Raw genomic sequence first — 19,919 nt, 5'->3', positions numbered from 1 at the left:
AATATATAATCTTTTTTATATAAATGTATCAAAAATATAAATTCATCATTGGAATAGGAGGGAGGAAGGCATGGGAATATATTCGTTTTGCAAACGTTTGAAACACCCCAAAGAAAGCTTCAGACACTTCATAAGGAATATATATATATTCTTGATCAGCATTAATCAATCTGAATCAACTTGACTATCTCCGTCTATCCAACTATATTTCTCTGTAATGTCTGCTAAAAACATTTTATTGTTAAAACATTTTAAACAGATTATTATTGGCAATGAGTAAAGTCGGTCGAAGCGTTCATTTAGTACACCTCTGCTTTCCAAAAGGAAAAAATTGGATTTTTGGTCGTTGCTTGTAAACGACACCAGATTCAACGACAAATATTTTTTTACATTATCGTCTTGTAGTATCCTTACAAAAATGGAAACAATCGGCCACTCCCAGCACAACGTATTTGTTTTCTTTTTTTTAAGAACCCGGTGGTGTGTACAAAATATTTCATCGCGGCCGAATATAATTACTTGTCTATATTATAACAACATAATATGTTTATTTTAATAACATATTGAAATAGAATAAGCAAATAGAATACAATAATAGTAATGAAAAATGTGTGTTTACTTTATAGCAAAGTAGTATGGGCAAGTGTATTCAGTTTTGTCATTGATGGTTATGGTTTGGTTAGTCTGCGTCATGGTTATTTGGGTAGATTAACGCATCTGTTGCTAGTCACGCTTCACGATCCAGCAGCATTGGATTTGTCACGAACCGATAAGAGTAACGTTTACATTAACGTTTCTTTGGTGCAGAAACCGACCTATTCACAGCTTCTAAAAACTTTGTTGTATTTACCGGGATGTTACATAAAGCCCTCGCGAAATGAAAAGTCTCAGTTTTCTCCAGCATCGTGTGATATTGCGTACGGTTTCTATTGGCAAACAGGGACAGCTTGTTCAACATCCTGTTGGTGTAGGCTAACATCAATGTCACACGACAATTACGTAACTTTGATTACTTGATTTGCGACAAATATCAGTTTATGCGATATACCTAGAATATTTCTCATGATTGTCGAGTGGCCTATATAGATGAAAGAACGGCTCTTAATTTAATTTCTGGGAGCCATGTTACCAATTTTAATTGCCAACGTTCCTGTCCGTGATGAAGTCAATTAAAAACTTATAAAGATCATAAGGCATATCTCTGTTATTATTGTTACGGAAATCCCAAGTTCAGTTCATTCCGGATAATTAATTTTCCCAAATAATAAATTCCCTAGAGAAGGGAAAACCAAATGGACATGCGCGGCCCGTCATGTAGCTGCCGGGTGATGAAAAAGATTAGCGGGAAAGCAGACAAGAAAAACCATGTATATACAAGTCAACCGACATCAACTCTGGATACTTCAAATAGACGGCTTTTATAATTTATTTTATTTCGAATCCCTACTGGAATAGCATTAGCATATATTTGTGAGTGATGACGAGTTAGTTTTTGCAAAAGACATGGACATCGAGGATGTCGGAAAGAAGAAAGCCATGTCTCAAATACATAATTAAAATTAGAAAATGGTGTATAATAATAAATCAAATTGAAGTTTATAAAAGGGAATCTTTTAATTCGAAATTCGCCGCAGTTTAACAAATCATCCAAAAAACTCGAGCGTTGAATACTTTTTCCAAGAGAGATTCTTTTTATCTCCTATATGGCTTCGAAAAGATACAAGCACATAAATTCTTTAGCACTGTAGCCTTGTAAGCCAAAAAGTTACAGGGCATGTAATTTTTAACTGAACGAGATTAGTCAGGAATACTGATTATACTAATCAAGTGGTTGTCCTCTGCAATTAGTTTTGATTTGAGTATGAGTTCATCAAGCAATAAATTATTCGGGTTTCTAACTTTGCTATTGTAAAAGTAGTAAACAGAGGGTCTAGTTATCTATTATATAAAGCGTACAGTGCATATAGGAAACCCGTTTTCGTGCTATGGATAGGGGCCGCAGAGAAAGAAATATTTGGAAACTTCATGAAGAACTATAAAAAATGCCAAAGAAAAGTTATTTTATGTAGTAGAGAGGGAGAAAATATGCCCAAGTTATAGCAAGTGTCGTGAAAGTGCTTGCGAAATAAAATAAATGATGAAATTACATATGAAAATACTGAAAAAAGAATTTAATTTGCGATTTTAAAGGTGCAGATATTATTTCATAGCAGAAATACGTCATAGCCCAAAACGTACATATTCTTTATCTCTCTGTCTCTCTTTGTCTCTATCTCTCTCTCTCTCTCTCTCTCTCTCTCTCTCTCTCTCTCTATACATATATATATAAATATATATATATATCGATCTCTCTCTTTCTATTTCTCTCTCTCTCTCTCTCTCTCTCTCTCTCGCTATCTATCTACTCTTATATATGTATGCATGCTTCGCGTAAAAAAGATAGCAAAGAACAAATCTCCTAAACAAAATAAATCGCACTAAAAATCGCATAAAAAACATCGCACAGAAACGCATTCATCTGTATTACAAAATAAAGCATGCGATAAGGCAAATTATTAAATATCCGACTTTTGCTTTGCTAACTGATTAGTGGCGGGTTTCCTTAAGGTTTAATTACCGAGTGCTTTGTTTATGAAACAGAATCTTTAGTCTTATCTGCAATATCAATTCTTAAAGCCGTAAATCTTCTCTCCTTCTAAAGTTCCTATCGTTATTCTCGTAAACTCAAAGCTGTTTGCAGCCATTTCTTAGAAATTATTTAACATTTTTTTGTTTTTAAATTTGTAGCATACAAATTCGTTTTAAACTTGAAGTGAATTTCTGATGTGCTTTTCCATTCATTTCGATTCCTTTGGGACACATTAATCAAAATGATTGGTGGTAGTGTTGATGGTTCAATTCTCGTCGTTGCTTCGTTGCTGTTGTTATGGTTTTTTTCTTTCGTTTGTTTTAACAGCCGTTAATTAAATTTTTACACTCTGTGCATTTTGTAGCTAAAATAATTATTGTCGTCTAATTGTCGGTAATCAAGAGTTATATGCGAAGCATTAATTGAGGGTATGTGCGTACATGTCTCTTTCTGTAATGATTAAAAGTGCAAATGTGCCATAAAATCGAATAACGTGTAGGGAAAAAATAATAATAATAATAAAAAACAAATAAATAAATATGTACGCTATTAAGTTGATAACACGAAACAGACCTGAACTGAACTGAGATGCGAGTGAGTTGAGTTTGGCTGAGCTAAGTTGTGCTGCGTTGTACTGTGCTGCTGAATAACAACTTTACGGCTGCATTGAGAGTCATAAATTATGTACATTTTCATGAATTTTCGATTGGTAGAGAAATGTGGAAATTCTGATATTAAGTAAGTGGTATCAGAGAGAATATAGCTTCAATTGTTATCAAATACATTTCAAAATATTATACATTTGTGACCTTTACTTCTTATATAGATATCTATATGAATACGTACATTTATACATACATGCATACATATATGTTATATAGAACGAAATGGTATTAATCTCAACATATGATTATTATTACGATCATTATTCAGTCATTATCCAGTATATTTGTTTACTGCCTAACCATTGCAAATTTTAGTAGTCATACAAACATGCATAACACAAAACTTAAAGAGGGAGAAGGAAGAGAGATAGAGTAAATCAGGGTATACAAATGTCGAACATCCCTTAAGTTCGAAGATGTATGAATATATATATATATATATTCTTGATAATGTAGGTTAATGTAGACTATAACTTGGGAACTTGAAACAATTATTTTAAGATAATCAAACCGATATATTTTACTGAAGCTTGACTGAAGTTTACATGCTATGAAATTATTGCTAACATATATAGTAACAACATGCCTGCCTGAACGGGCACATGTCCTAACACATATAAATAAATAACTCTTCAATATTAGAATTAAGTATAAAGAGGAAATTAGCCCAAAATGTATCTTAAGTTATTGCTCTAGGATTTTAATGTTCAACTTTTTGCTTGGCAACTCCATTAACTGCGTACACTACGCTCACCGAAGAGATATGGCTAACAAATAGTATCGTAAAATGTCCCTAAATAATAAAACTTTTGTCTTTCGTTTTTGTATCGTTCAGTATCCTTTTTCTTCTTCTTCTTCTTCTTATTCATGCTCCTTCTTGCTCATGCCGCTTCTAAAGTATCTCAATAATTTTGCAGTTTAATTTGTTTTAGCATAGTTTTCAGTGAAATTTCTTATAAATTTTCATATTAAATAATTCGTTGTAATTTGTACTATCAAATAGCCTTAGGTCGATAATAAGTTATTTGCCTTAAATTATATTAGTAAAATTGTTTTTGTTCTTTTTGTTGTTGTTGTTACTATAAAATTTACAATTATTTTAAGTTCATAAATTTATTTTAATGCGCTTATATAAAGTGAATTATAATGATAGTGTCTAAGTGCCTGTTAGACTCAATAAAATATCCTTCTTAAAGATGTTAATTAAAAGAAATGAAGTGCAAATCGCATTATATAACTAATTAATAAGGAATTTTATAAATTTACTTTGAAATTTAAGACAAAAGGAATTGAAACGTGATTGAGCCTTTAAAATTTGACGCGACCTAATTGAATATAATCGAAAAATAATGGTGACGTCAACGTAGATAAATCGACAATTCTTGACGTTTCTGCCATTGGAATGTAGAACGATGCTTGTTGAACAGAACATGGATTCGAAGTGTCGACAGGGTTTAGGTTTCTCAAAACAATGCAAAAAATATCCAGCCAAAATTAGAATATAACTCACAACGTTCCTTTCTCTGACCCTATCCTATAATCCTTTCCACGCACGTGTAGGGAACATTACCTGAGTGGTTGGTTATACAAAAAAAAAAAAAAAAAACATTGAAATATTCTTTTGAAGAAAACTTACGCTTTAATCCCTTTCGCGACGCTGTCAAAAAGTGAGAGAAAGAATTGAGAAATTTTTTATTTTATTACGATTTATTCATTTGAAATATTGATAAAAAGCCAAAAGGAAAAAAAAATAATAAAAACATACCAAAAAGCGTAACGTTCACATTTGCGGTCATTGAACGTTTAGCCAGCTAACTGTGCATGGCAACCATATATGCTATGATCTGTCCGCCCGTCCTTGTCGGATTTCCTTATGAAATTTTATTGTTATGAATGTGTATTTGCTATAATAATGTATATTCGAAAATCTTTTCTTTATTTTGTCCAGTCGTTTCATTGCAACTCTGTGTTTGACGATTATACGAGTGCATCACTAAAGAGATTCACACAGTTCAGTTGGTACCAGAGTTTAAGAAGTAGAATGATTTTATACAACTGCAAGCAAGTACGCAACATCATCTCGAACGACAACTATACCACATATGTGTACGCACGCTTGTAAATTTTTTATAAAGAAAAACTAACATTCGATTCTCTTCTCCCCAGTTAATTACTGCAGGTTGAGTTGCCTATTTTTTATCGTTCAATGTAAGTATTCCATCGCAACGTACGGATTGTTCTTTTATTCGTACATTTACATCGGAAGTGATCTGCTTAACAAAGATAGTAAAGCAGCCACGCTTAGTAATAGTCCGACAAAAAATGATTATTTCCAACTGACTGGCAGAAACGTCTGACTGTTTGACGAACGGTGTATATAAAATCTTAATATGAGTTACTGATGAGTGGAAAAACGATAATTTAAGGCATATTGTCGGTCTTTTCATACGTAAGTAAACAACTTTAATACTTATAAAGAAGGTGAGGGGGCCAGAATAAACTATTGAAAATAACATCAATGCCTTTCTAAAGTGATTAGGCTAACTAGACCGTGGGATCGGCCTTTTATCTTAGTCTTAGTTGCTCCTGCTTATTCTGCTATAGTTCTAGAATTTATTTCTCTCATCTGAGCAAATAAAAATAATTACAGATTGTGTCAAGGGTTTAGCGTGGGTACCTGCCATGATGGCTTAACCCCACGGTAGCCCAAGGCACATTGGTTGTTTAAGCTTAACCCACGCCCTCCAGGGAGTTAGACCATCCCTATAAACTAGGGGTCTAAGTATGTGTCAGTAAGCCCACTCCTGCCAGTGTAGAGGCGTATCCTCACCTCGATTTATTCCTCTTTGGATTGGAATAGTGAAAACCACAACCACCACGAATACTTCCCGAAGGGTCGTACCCAAGTGATCAGGGCTCACATGTTGATCAACTGCTGCGTTCAAAAGGGATAGGCTTGTTCCACCGCAGTTTCCACAAGATTGCAGTTAAGCAATATTGCCACCATTACCCGCAGGCGTTCGTGAACATTTCATTCAAGGCAACAGAGTTAGAAGAGCCTTCCATCAAATCCCTTTTATATTATTATTTATTGCTTTCACTTCTACCCGCAGGTATACATGGCTTTGTGAGCGGTCTCCTGGCCCCCGTGGTGCTTAAAGGTAGACTATAAAGCCTTTAGCATTACTCTACGCGACTGAACGGTGTCAGACCACTCTTGTCTTCGGATTAACCATACAATCCCGGCTAGCCAAAACCGGACTACCCCTCATCAAGATATTTTAGCTTCGGGCATTCCGCTGATATAGTGGGCGAGCTACCATGCACTCACTAATTACTACCTTTACGTATTTTTACGTAACCAGTTACCAGCTGGCTTTTTGGCAAGAATTTCTTCTGTAGTAATTAGCTTATTGAGTAAAGAGTTCATCTTCCAGTGAATCTCAAGCCATCTTTCAGAAAACTCGTCGCCGAGTTATAAGTAGTCCAAGTCTTAAACCCATCTTCACCGGCCGAAACCGTTGTCCGGGGATCACCACAAGGAGGTGAGGGTTTCGGCACGTCTATGCTCCCCTAAAGCATAGCGTATCACTCCAAAAAGGCGAGCAATTTTCTCTAAAAGCGGAGTAAGCCGTTCTTGGAAATAAAAGCTAGATAATGTCCACAATGAATGCAATCCTTTATGAGCATTTTATCTACTAATATCTCAAAAAAAAATGTTATTCAAAATATTTTTTGATTCAAAAATACTCCTTTAAGGACTCACGATCTTAGCCATTTTTAAAAACTTTCCTCTAACGAAAACTGTTAAAAATTAGACGTATTATTACGAAGTTCTAATTAAAAAATGATTTTCATACACTTTGTTGAAAGTGGAGTAAATCCGTTTGCGCTTATCGCAACCATAAATACCTTTTAACTTATACTTTAAATCTGATCATGTCATAAATTAAATCAATTTAATATTGGAACAAATAAAAACACTATAGTATAAGTTTAAAACATACAGAGCCTATCGTTAAACACCCTACGCTACGTCAAATAATGCAGTTATTCATAAAAGGACTTTTCCAAATAAAGTTTTATATGAGAAGTAGTTCGACTCCACCCATTTCCAAAGCGTTTATCCCAAAGCATGTCAGTATAACAAATTTCGTGAAAATATTTCATAAAATTCGATTTGTAGGTTAAATAAAAGCAAACAAGACACACAGACAAGTTTTTTTTGAAGATTTTAAGTTTCTATAACATAACATCGAACTTTACGAAAACAAGTAAATCATTTACATGCTTCTGATTTTCGTAAAAGGATCTTCATCATAAAGATTGCGAATTTATCCATAAGTCTGCAGAACAGTATTGTCTTAATCGAAGCGAAGTTTTCTGTTGTCATTTCGTCTTGTTTTTCAAAGGTAATAACTTTCGATTGAATTTACAGAAATTTGAACGTTGTTCTATTTTAAATTCCCAAGGACAGTCGTTTTTCGCACGAGCTATGCGAGGAATTGGTCGAATTACTATTGCTAAAGCTACGAGATTCTAAAGCCGTGTATTGTGAAATAGGCCACGATGTTTTTTTCTCGACACGGCACCCAACCTTTAGGCGTCACGTGATTTCTTTGCAAACTTTTTCGTGAACATCTAGCGTACCAGTACCAACGTCTATCGTACCAGTAAATGTCCGTTTAACGGCTTCCGTCACGACTATCCTAAACAGATATAATTCACATTTACATATTACAATTGAACTTAGCTACAGAGGAAAGGGGAGTATCAAAATGAAATGAATCCTTGCAATTGTGAACAAATCCTCAATCGATAAGAAAATAATATTATAACGTTATGTTTATCGGTCAAATCAAACGCTTTAGAATTGAGCACGACCTACATTTAGCCAGCTGGAACAACATAACAGCTGCCGGGTACAGGAAATATTTTCGGATACCACTGTTACAAGTTTGAAAGATCACAACAAAGAAAAAAGTTGAACACGGCCCACCATTAATTAGAATACACCAGTTTGTTTAAGCCTGTTTTTCAGGTCTCTTTAAAATTAGGTCTTGGATTGGGGATGCACGAAAAAGTGCTTCGATCCGAACTATATTCAATTCGTTCGTAAGCCAAAACAGTACTAGCGTGCAATATGTCATCACTTTATCTCAAAAATTTGCGATCTGTAGGTCGAAGTCAAGAAAACGTCGCTCACAATGGGTGTAATAAGACATAGGTCTATCTCTTCATCCGTGCAGGCTTAATACACTCCGATATCGTATGTGGTGTAGGAAAAACATGAAATCAGCGTATTAAATATACAAACATTTTTTCATAATATTATTCATAATATACAATCCCTTAAATATCTTCATATAATAAAAAATGGACATGTATCACTTAAACAAAAAAAAAAAAACAGCTCTAATGTTCAGGGTTTTTTGCAATAGTCCAACAACACTAACAGTTAACATAACGCATTACGCTATTTTCACATTCCTAACGAATGGTACACCGTGAATACCGTTGCAGTGCAGCCAAACCATCGATTTTTTGTTCAGAACTTTTCTAGCAAATAATTATCAAATTGTTTTTCTCTTCACTTATGATAATTAAACAAAAACTAAAGTTTTAGTATATGTGGCCAAGGGCATCAAGAGGTTAATCAAAAATCAAACGAGAATTTTCAATTTATGTAAATGCAATTCATCTTCAGTTACCCGTACGGTAATTTAAAATCGTGCTTAATAGTGAAGAAAAGCAAGGCCAACTCGCAAAAAAAATTTCACAATTTTCATTAAAAAACTTATATATAATTGTAGCTTGGGTAAGCTTTCGTGTGATTTAAACTAAAGCTAATGAGAATTTTTAATTTAATCAACTTATCTCTAGTTACGACTTAAAAATGTATTTTTCAATGATTACGACTTACTTTGGCAAATTTTTGAGATTTTTGAATGAAATACAAAAGCATTCTTTTTTTGAAATTATGCGCTAAAATCGCAAGTCAATGAATTTAACATGTAAATTAAAGTAGCATTTTAGGGGATGATCGTATGCCTAAACCAATATCTTGTATTAGTGAATCCAAGTCTCATATAGAAGCAATTAATCGGCGCAAATATTCTGAACTTTTTGCGCCTAAACTAGCAATGAGACAAGAAGTTAAGGTCGGCATACCCGAGTTCAGTTCGATAGACTAAGCTTTAGTTACGAATGTTGTCTGGCCGTATCTGCAGTGAGTGCTTCTCTGTATGTGTAGGCATAACAATAAACGATCTGGGTAACGTTTTCCAAGCTGCAGCCACTCCTCGTTCCTTGCTCGCCACACCTTTGGAATCATCACCCCGTTACACGTTGTAGCCTTTAAAGAAAAAGAGAAGTAATGCGCCTAACCTAGTAAATTAGAGGGTTAAAAATTTACGTTCGACCAAGTCTTTCGTCGAATGCGGGCAAACACATGAAACGCGTTGAGCTGTGGCTGCAATTTATTTTCAATGGTTAGTCCAGTTGCGTTCATAAAAAAGCAATAAATTAAGACGATATATATATATATATAGAGAATTATCAAAATCACGGTTGCCATATTGTTAACTAACGGTCCTGTTTTCAGTCTGCACTGTTCTCTTGCCCTTAAGTGTCTGTTGGTCCGTTAACTCACACACACGCACATACTCATGAAACCATGTTTGCCGTCTAAGCCGCAGGCACTATTGTTACATTTTTCTTCTTTTTTTTTGTTAATTAAACCAAACTAGGAATTAAACCAAATTAGGAGCACACATACAAAAGGGACTACTTACTACTGCGTCATCATACTATCTTTACGCTTACCATACCAACTTGGAAATTCGATGGCGGTCTTCCCTTCATACCAGAGATAATTTCCTTCCACTCTTTTCCTATGATTGGGGAGATGTGCAGACGGTCCTCGCCTCCAGCTAAAAATTAGATATATGTTTTTTCCTTTATGAATTTTCCAGTCTTGTGGCATGAACCATTTTTTTTTTTTTGCATGTATACACATATATATATATGTAGACATGTATATACGTAGACATGTACATATATACATATATGTTGGAATTAACAATTCTTGCTCTATTTGCACGCCCATATTGGCATATCACGTTAGATGTACTTGAGTTTTTAATTTGCTTCACTAGCCCACACATGCATACAAATGCGACAATACAACACGTGTTGTCTTCACATTGACTTTCACACGACGATTCCACGATTGACTTGACCTGTGTCTTTGTTGTCAGTCTTTTTCTCAGTCTTCGATAATAGCCCAAGAAGAAAGAGCATACCATTTTAGGATAAACAGGCGGACGCTGAGACTTTGTTCTTTTTTCATAACTTTCTCCCTTTGAATTGTGCCGAGAATTATGAAAAGAGACACTAATTAACGGAACTTCATTATTATACTGCCGACTATTCTCTTGCAAGGTGCAGAGCCGACCGACCAAATTCCCTATATTTACATAAGCGGACGTTACACACGGTATATTCATATTCGCTTACATACGGTATTCGGTCAGCTTTTCCATGTTTAAAGCTTCATTCAATGTCTAGCAGACACGTCCTTTGCATCCCATATCACGTTTGTGTGGATTTTTGCCACACCGAAATGGACTTGAGATAGATCCATCTCAATTTTTGAATCGATTTATGCTTGTCTGTCCTTCTGTCAGCCTATCAGTCTGTCTGTCTTAGTTTATTTTGTTCATTTCTTTGTGCTCTTGTGTGGAAAGTTTTGAGATATTTTGGCCCCAAGGAGTTACATTCCGTTTTCATATCACGCCTTATTTTGAAGGATCGTTGTGTTTATAGGAGTGTTTAGCGGAGTGATATACGTTATTCAATGTATTCAATTCACTTTAGCACTTTTCTCTGCTTTAGCTGTTGTTTGAGGATTATACAACACCATTTGGGGCAACTTAAGTGATGGATTCATCAGCGGTTACAATTTTTATAAAAGCATGTTGCCTTTCAAAAAACAGCATTTAATGATAGTCCAATATCCAGTTTTTTTCCATTCACACAATATCGCTCACATCGACTCACTCATCATAAAAAAACAATGCGTGTCGAAAATGACTACAAGTTTGATAAACTAGTTCTCGAATTTTTGCGGTCGTAAACTTTCTGCTAACCTTCTATATGTAAAGCAAAATAATCTTTAGAGCTACCAGCATCAACATTATTGTTGTAGCTTTGATTGGTTCTGGTACTTCAAGTTACTTTTTTGAATGGAAACTTGAAATTTTTAATTTTAAGCATTTCAAGATTACTCCATTTTTAAAGAATGAACATCTCTTCATCTATTATATACAATTGTCAAACAACAAACGAGTGTCGACAATGGCTAAAACGAACTATTGTGGATAAGAGTTCAGGTCGCAAACTCTTCAGGTAACGTACATATATGTAAAACAAATTGCATCCGATAAAAAGTTCAAATCCTATGAGAAACTTCAACCATTTTTTTTTTTTTTTTTTTTTTTTTTTTTTTGCTTTAATTGATTGTATAAACTTTTAAACACTATAAGATTACTCCATTTTTAAAGAAGGGACGAATCCTTAGAGTGCATGTTGAGAATTATTTTCAAAATTTTACCGGCTTATTTTCAAGACTCTTAGTCGCTTAAAGTAATTTTATGCACATAAATTATTTCTTAAAGTGTAATGGTTTACATTTTACTTAAATTTTAGGCACTATTTAACTAAAATATTTAAATCTCACTAAATTTCGATTATGCGGTTAAGCTGTGAATGCACGTATGTGCTGGCATATGTATTCACTAGTGGTTGCGGTTAAATTAATCAGTAAAAAAAATGTTCGCAACCACACTAACAATATGCTCGGTTATATGGGTGACTGATTTGATTACCTAAACCCTCAAATAACACTGACACGTTCCTTCACACTTTTCATTCTTATATCATAAATTACTAAATTATTTTACAAGACTGCGCAATATGAGCTTACACTTGTTTACATACAATCATAAAATTATAATTAATACTACAACTAAATTAAGACATCGTAAATCATTACTTCAATATAGAATAAAAAAAAAAAAAATTATATATTATATATGTAAAACGAAAAGCCATTAAATCATTTTTATACTCACATCAACAAAGACACCGGACGAGGAAAGTAAAGAAAGGCGTAAAATAATGAAAATATATTAATCTTTTCATTCCACTAGTAACACGGATCGGTGATTTTATAGTCGACATTTCATACCATGTTACCTTGATTATCAGTCAGTCTATCCGTCCGTATATTCTTTTTTCTTTATAAAATAGAAAAAATCAGCAGAAATATTTACGTATACGTTTAATGTTAATTTTACTACAACAGCAAAATACTGTCAGTCTGTATGTACGCGAATTTTTCACGTTACCATATCAATTTAATTTCAAAAAAATATTTTTTAAACTTTCATATATGTATCTGTCCATCCGTCGGTATACTTGCATAAATCAGAAAAATATATGAAGCTCGACATATGTCGTGGGTTCAATTCTATATCAATTTTGTTAATAGGTTAAATTGGATTTAAATTCGGATGAAATCGATAACGTGCCGTCTTCATAAACAACTAACGTAATACTTGACACTCGCATTCATATGCTCATAACTGTTTAGTAAAGCGAGTTTACATTTCCAAATATACAGGATTAAAAGTGCGGCTTAGTGTGAACATAATTTTCTTTTCGCTTATTGCGAAATGCTTAAGTGGCCACATGATGAAAATAATTATTAAAATATGCAAAATGATATTTAAAAGACATTTCATAAATATTAACGCTGAGATTAACTTTAAATTTTTCAATAAATTTTATTAGAGATTTTAAATAATATATGAAAATTTCAAAATATTTATTTATTATTTAAAAGAAACCACAAAAATCTATCGTCTATTGTGCAAACAATTGCTTGCATAAAAGAATATAAAGCTTTCAATTGAATCGATAAAGAATCCCGTAGAGAAAAACCGCATTGACAAACAAATAACTAAAAGAAAGAAAGAAAAAAAAAAAAAAAATTACTTGAAATTATCTGATCGAAAGAAAATATTTATTTAACCTATTGATTTACTTCGGTTACATTGGTAAGTAAGTGCCAATAGTAGTCAGCTATTCGATTATATGTATGTGCAAGCATTCAATGTTTGCTTTTTCCTTTTTTTTTTAGATAATTTATCATTTGCTACGGATGGATGTTATTTGCGTAAATGTGTAGACACATTCCTCAGATATCTCTCCCTGCAGTAACTGCATTAATCTGAGACGATATTAAGCAATTTTTCTCACAACTAACATCGATTTTAAAAACATTTGTATGCTCCGACAGGCGGCATATGTAACAAGCAACACATTTACTCTTCTCTTTTTTATTAGTTTTTTTCAGCATATGTTGGCACTTAAAAAACGAAATAAATTTCTGCCGATGAATTTTCTGACGAAAAGGCAAAGTAGATAAAAAATATTAGTAAACTATTCAAAATCGTGGGGCAGACGAACTGAATCCCGTCTTTTTGTCTATTTTAGCTCCAGTTTTTCGATAGGGAGCATTCTTATGCTAATTAGACGTAAATAAAGACATAGTAGGCGGCCAAGGCTGACTATTAATTACCCTACATCACTTTGTCTATTACAATTTTCCATCTAGTTTCATGACAAAACATAGAAGAAAATAATGCAAAAGTTATTGCTTGTGTTTACGTAAAAGCACACTTCCCGTGGAATTGGGGCTAAAAAGGGAACTGACTTGATACAAATTTAGCAAAATTAATCGTCATCTTAAATAATTGACCTAACTTTCATAACGTCATAAATGTTAAAAAGAAGACTTTTCCTGAGTATTCTTGAACGGGTTGAAGTGCAAAGGCCTACGTAGTTCAAAAATGGTACATTTAATTTTCATGTCAAATTACTGTTACGGACCTAGTCTTACCCCAAAGTATTAAAAATTAGACTTTTTTACGAACGTTTACTCTTCACAGGAAGGGCTACAGAGAGAAAACTTTTTGTGAGCACTCCTGCACGGGTTGAAGTGCAAAGGCCTTCATAGTCCACGGGTGGTACATTTAATTTTCACTCCAAATTACTGTTACACACCAAGTCTTATCACAAGAAATCAAAAATTACCTTTTTACGAAATAAACGCTTACTCTTCCACAGGACGGACTATATGGCAACCATGTCCAAAAATTTTCCCTCGAGATTCAAATGTTTTGAGTCGATTTGATATACCGAAATAGAATTCCTCAGTGATTTTTGGCAAGAAAGTTGCAAATCATTTTCTTATTGAGAGATTTTCAATATAAGGCCCCCCTTATATAACAAAAGGAAGTGATTGTATATATAGTCCTTCCAATCCTTTTCCAATCCTGTTCGTTCCAAGCCAAAATGTGTCAGTGTAACGGATTTCGTCAAAACATCTTAATAATTGGAAGTTATAGCTTGAAGACAAAAATACATTAGCGAACCTAACACGGACAGACGGACCGACAAATGTACAAAAAGTCTTAAACGCGTTTCCGAAAGTTGCTTTGGCTCTATCAGTATAATAAAACTCAAAAACTCGACCATTATTTGATCATAGTCAAGAAAATGTGTTTGTGTATTGCGCATATGTTAGAGAAAACTTTTACAAAATGTACTTAAATCAAACATTTCACAGTACTTTTTAATAGTAGAAGTTTAGGCAAATATATAAGAAAAAATAAAAACTTTTGCTTGCATAGACATTAAGGACTTTCAAACGAGCTTGTGCCGTTTGAGTGGTATCTCCCTTTCACCGCTACAAAGAAGTATCCTTAAGCTTTAAGCTTTGTCATTTGTTTCCTCGGAAAAGAGTTTAAAAAAATTTTTTTCTTCCTTTGTTTAGGATTAGCGTCAAAACATGTACGTTCTCGCCGAAGTGTACGTAGCTTAGTTTTTTCGAAAATTACTAACGTTAACGGTCGTCCATGTCCGAAGGTAGTTAAGTTATGCTCACAGTTATGAATGCCTACATATCTACGTGTACTTTCCAACACACCGATCAACAATTCTCGGATCGGAACCCTGAAATGCTGTTAAAAGTAAGGTTAATAAACTGCCATGGTATCCCTTCTTCGGCGAAAGCAAAATACGAAATCTTTTGGTAGCTTGTTGATGTTTTTCATCTTCAGTTTATTTATTTTGTAATCCCGAAGCAATCGTTATCCAGTTTAAGGATACTACAAAGTGGGAGCACCATTAAAATTGGACTAGAATCGAGTCATTAAATCTGTTGCAACGTTTGTAAAAATAACAGGTACTAAATAAAAAGCCACCGCCAATTTCTACTTATAGATTATTGAAAATTAAACTTTTTAAACAAGATCGTAAGATTACCGCAGTGAAGACCCCAAAAAATGGTTACAATATAATAAATTAAAACATTTCCCACGACATACTCAACAATCGAAAAGTAAAGTCGCAAATTATAGCTAACATTCTAAAGATCTCAAACGTGATCTCAAAGATGCTTCGGATAAGAATATTTAAATTAAAACACATTGTCATTGTTTTGACTCTATCTCATCTGAATGTAAATCATCAGTGTAAGATTCTAAAGATCCCAAACGTCTGCACATTGTTTTGCCAGAAAATTCTGACATGAGAAACAGATATCGAGTTTATTGACTGTAGAGTAAAAATATCGGCAAGTTACTGCTGGCAAAATTCCATGACCCTGTGCGCCTCATATTTCTGGATCTACTTCCCAACTGATTTTACCTGCTTGAGAACGCCAAAAAGGTCTTTCGAATAAGAATATTTAGATCAAACCACATTGTCATTGCGAAAAATGGGTCACATTTTTTGAACCTTGAAATTTTAGAGAGACATTGGACTGATTGCTTCGCTCTTGAAGTAGACTATGTCGACGACTAAATTCGAATTTTGCAAAAGAACTTTTTTTCTCATTTAATATTAATGTGTTATTTGGAGGTATCAGGGAATCGTAGCCTATTAGGAGAATTTCAAAAGTAACGAAAAGAAAGGGTGCGGATCGCAAATAATAACAACGTATATAATCGAATGAAATCGCTAAACGAAATACGGAGTCATTATGAAGATAAACCGATTTTGCAGCGAACTGCAATTTGTGTTAAAAATTTTTTGAACGAATTGAAATGGGATATATGGTCTCACCCACGCCAATATATTCACCACGCGCGATTGGTTGTGATTGTAACTTGCAAGCATTGATGACTTATGGCTTCTTTGCTTTCCTAACTATAATGGTCATCTGCCTTTTTCTTCTACTATCATTGCTCGGGCACATGTTTGCCTGAAAGTTTTCTTTTTTAAATAATGAACAATTAGCAATAATTCTCCGTAGCTATTAGTGAATAAATAGTGAAGAAACAGACTCATAAGGTCTATCTATATCTTGTAGTATTAATATAGTAAATATATAGCATTTAAAGAATCTTGGAACAAAAAGAAGGAAGACTGTGCGTGAAGCAACCATTTTTTTCAGAACCTATACTACTTGAGTATATTAAGTTATGCGGGGACGTATGGAAGACCAAGGTGGGCTTAAGATGGACGCACCTTTCATTAGACCGAAAGATTCACAATCACTGTCTAAATCACTTGTGCATCAGAATCTGTCTGTCCGTCTGTCCATCTGTCCGTTTTGTTGAGCGGTTCCGACCACTTCTCAAATATTGAAATTTTCAAAATGATTGGACAAAACTTGCTGTATAACAGTACTTCGATCTGCATTGGTATAAAAAATTTTGCTCGGCTGAAGCAATATTGTGCACCGCCTCTCATATAAACGGTCCAATGAAAACTGAATCTTAATATGGTAAAAAGATAAAATTTACAATATTTCATTGGGAATATTATTTCGTAAAAGGAAAATGACATAAAAACAAGGCTGACCGAATTTCGACCTCGTAGGGATATTTTTCGGACACCGCCCTATATAAGGATTCTCATGAAATGTAAACTCTTGTGTGCCAAAAAAGCTTAATTAGTAATGTTTTATGATAAAAATTTGTTCATGATAATAATGTGAACCACATGTGTGGGCCTATTTCTTGGACCCGACTCCATGCAAGAGTTCTCGTAGATAGATTTATGATGAAAACTGGTCTACAATAGCAATTTGGGGAAAAAACATTTGGCAACGCTTGAGAATTTGGATCGCATAGGGCTATTTTTTGTACAGCCTAACTATATATCGTGGTTGCCATGGAAAGAAAGTCTAATTTATAGTTTTTTATTACTAGGAACTGAAAAATATTATCATTTTTAGAAAGTAAACTAAGTTTGCTAAGTTTTTCCCCCGTCTTGTGATGTCTCGGTCATCCGCCAATATTCGGACTTTCATGAAGAGCATGCCATTGCAGGAAAATAATGTGTTATATTTGTTGTATTAAATACCAAAACGAGTGAATAACTGTACTGAGCGAACGAAGTGATGCAAGGTATCTGATGGTCGGCCTGGCCTGACAATAAAGTTCTTAGCTTCTTATGTCTGTATTAAAAAAATGCACTTAAAATTAATGCAGCCACTTAAAAATTTTAAATTAATTGAATTGAAAATCTTCCATCAAAGGATTGAACTGAAGACTTGGAAATAACCGATTGTGAACTTTACTATAATTGCTTTTAACTCTTTTGCTATATTTGTTGGAAGAAATCCAAGAGCAGCTTAAATGAACTTTAGATTGAATGAGATGGAAGACTTGTCCTTAAAACAACAACAAATAAGGAATTTATTAAAACCTTTACGGTCAGCTTTATGAGTTGTCGTATGAGTATCGATATTAAACGTAGCCAGCATGAAATTGACAGACAACAATTTGTCACGATCGAAGTTAATCTCTTTGTGGAAAAGAAAAAGCCTTTGTTGACAGAAAGTTTGAAAGCTAATCTAAATTTATTGCTTGTCGATTGAATTGATTTCGTTAGCATAATCGCTTGAGAGCAAACGTTTTTAAAAATTATCTCAAATCAAACAATAAAAATGAAAGTGAAAAAATGTTAAAAATCAATGAAATTCTCTCTGATACTAGTGAGACGACTGTAAATCCGTAAAAGCTAAAATCGCATGACAATGATTCAGTTATTTCGTTTCTTGATGTCGTTGTTAACATGCGGGATCTCAAGTGGGAAATGTTCACATCCACAACGTTTACTTGCGAAAGTGTTCACTATATTCTGCAAATTTTTAACAATCGCATAAGGTTAAATATCTGTAAAGTTTATGTAGATTTTTAAAACCGAAACCATAACATTTGTTTTACAATGTTGCGAGACATTGATATTCAAGGAGATAAGTGCATGTATGTATATATGCATGCATATAAGTCCGTATGCACTTGTGAGTATATATGGCCGACTATGATTGCATGAAAGTGCAAAAGTCTGACTCTGCATATCGTAGCTACTGTACGTGAGTAAAAAGTGTCTCATTTATACGTGAGCCACGTTGCCTTCATAAAGCCTCGGGTAAACATCATTGATATTGTATCGATTTTCATGAAAGCGTTTGTACGTTTGTCTGCTTCCCAATATGCGCCAGTTATGTGCGTATGTTCATCGAAGGAAATTACGGCACGCAAACAAGATTCTGGATTCTATGCTATTTCAACGTTTCAAGATTTGCAATATGAAAACGGAAAACATATAACCCCATAAGAAAAGCGAAAGAAAAGTGGAAAACAAAAAATAAGAAGAAGAAAATCAAATGTAAAAATAAAATGAGAAAAAGAAAAGCGAACAAAAATTGTTGCAAAGAATTTGCATAGAAAAGAATTTCTCATATTCCTTATTGAACGTTGAAATATTTGAAAATATTTAAGTCTCTTTGCCATCGTTTTTGTGTTCTTGCTTTGTCGATATATGTTATAGACTGAAGAGATTTTTTTCCATTTTTGCTGCTATGACTTAAAACGATTAAAATGAAATATTTTCTGTTCAGTTGTTTTTTTTTTTTTTTTTTTTTTTTTAACACTATTTTTAGGTTTGTTTTGTGTGTATATATATGTCAGCGAAAAGGAGTAGAGGAATTGTTTAATTTCTTTTTTTCTACGCGCCATCCAAGAATGGATAGTTATACTAAATCACTCTTGGCATTTGCAAAAGCCGAAAAGAAGCATCAACGTCTATATAATTACGTTTAGCGTATGATTCTTGATCTTTCGTTACACGCACGTTTGCGTGTGCTGTTGGGATACTTGAAAAGAAAAAAAAAGTAGGGAAAGACAAACTGGGGACTTAATATGTGCATGTACATACATACAGCTTCAAGCGAAAATATCTTCAGAGTCTTGCAATTGCATAGATGAAAGAAGATGTACTTTGTACGTTCATAGTACATGCTGATCTAAAACTTGTGCAAAATGTTTGTCAAGTTATTTGAAAACCCAGGTGCAAAAGTAGGATTTGCTGCAGTAATAGCCTTTCCAAGGTAACTAATAATTTGTAGACTTACCATCCATGCTAGACAATTGAATTTAACGCTTTCGCAGGGTAGTCCAAAAGATAAGGACTAAAACGCCCACAATTTGCAGAATCCTATACAATATTCGTAGATTGGTATGCAATGATGGTGGCCTTAAATG

This window comes from Glossina fuscipes, unplaced genomic scaffold (genome assembly GCF_014805625.2).
Source record: "Glossina fuscipes isolate IAEA_lab_2018 unplaced genomic scaffold, Yale_Gfus_2 88, whole genome shotgun sequence".
NCBI classification, from domain to species: Eukaryota; Metazoa; Arthropoda; class Insecta; order Diptera; family Glossinidae; genus Glossina; species Glossina fuscipes.
The sequence above is the reverse complement of the archived record's forward strand: the minus strand, read 5'-3'. Positions refer to the sequence as shown.